Raw genomic sequence first — 1,567 nt, 5'->3', positions numbered from 1 at the left:
GAATGAATTACTAGCAGTTTGCAATTAAGGTTCATCTGGGCGACACCAGTTGGGGGGTGTCCCTGAACAGTCTTCTAGTAGAAATAATTAAGGAATGGCACAACAGAGCTGTAAGAATAGATGCTCCAGAATTATTAGAATTGCAAGTCATATCTAAAACAGACATGTCCGGAGAGGCGACCAGCCTTCAAGTGCTGCACCCATGGTAGTGGACAGGGCGTGATCTCTTTGCCCATTTGTAGCCATGTTCATAGACGATCCGGTGCTATGGAGGCTCCTAACAGAACACGATTTTGTCAATTTATTTTGATTACTACGTACGCTTAGGCCCCTTTGCAGACGAGCGAGTGTCTGGCAGTGCAGCTCCCGTCCTGACCTCCCAGCACTGCCGGGGTCACATAGCATTATACTGATTTATGATGCTATGTAACCCTTACCGTTCTAAAATGTATTAGAGGACACTGACATAATGCGACCAGTGTTATCCAATACATTCCAGAACTGTAAGGGTTACATAGCATCATAAATCGGTATAATGCTCTGTGACCCCGGCAGTGCTGGGAGGTCAGGCCCGGCCCAGTGAGACACTCGCTCTTCTGAAAGGGGCCTTAGTCTGGATAGGTTTGTGTTCCCCATCCGGATTAGGAAGTTGTATGGGGCAACCTGAACTTCTACTCTGGCAAGAAAAGCGGCTACTCACGGGTTATGGGGTCCACTTCTCCTAAACACACGGTGAATCTGAGAAAGGCCCATTATAGACATACCAAAGTACCATGGAAATAACAGGATTATATGGTACAGTTAACCAATGGCAGAACGCAAGTTCTAGAAATAATCTCTGGATACAAGTCATACACACAGAGGAGGCCTCTGGATTGAAAACAGTCAGCAAGCCAAAATTCGTCCCTTTCATCGAAATTTCACCCCTCCTCCTTACTACAATGTATTCTTACTTTAAAGGGCATCTCTCAGCAGATTTGTACCTATGACACTGGCTGACCGGTTACATGTGCACTTGGGAGCTGAGGGCATCTCTGTTGGTCCCATGTTCATATGTGCCCCCATGGCTGAGAAAAATTATGTTTTAAATGTATGCAAATCAGCCTCTAGGAGCAACAGGGGCGTTACCGTTACACCTAAGGCCTTATTCACACGTCCGTTGTTTCTTTCCTGATCTGTTCCGTTTTTTGCGGAACAGATCTGGACCCATTCATTTTCAATGGGTCCTGAAAAAAAAAAAAAAAAAACGGACAGCTCAATGTCAGATTTTTTTTGAGGACCCATTGAAAATGAATGGGTCCAGATTTGTTCCGCAAAAAACGGAACAGATCAGGAAAGAAACAACGGACGTGTGAATGGACCCTAAAGGCTCAGATCTCCGTGCAACAGCTGCGCTCTCTCCACCATCATTGTGGCAGTGAAAACATCATCACACCCGGCCCTGTCAAAGAGCAGGAGGGCGCGGCCGTTGTAGAGAGAGCGGAGCCTCTAGGTGTAATGACAACGCCCCCGTTGCTCCTAGAGGCTCATTTTCATATAACAAAGCATAATGTTTCTCAGCAACGCG

The sequence above is a fragment of the Bufo bufo genome, chromosome 1 (assembly GCF_905171765.1).
Source record: "Bufo bufo chromosome 1, aBufBuf1.1, whole genome shotgun sequence".
NCBI classification, from domain to species: domain Eukaryota; kingdom Metazoa; phylum Chordata; class Amphibia; order Anura; family Bufonidae; genus Bufo; species Bufo bufo.
The sequence above is the reverse complement of the archived record's forward strand: the minus strand, read 5'-3'. Positions refer to the sequence as shown.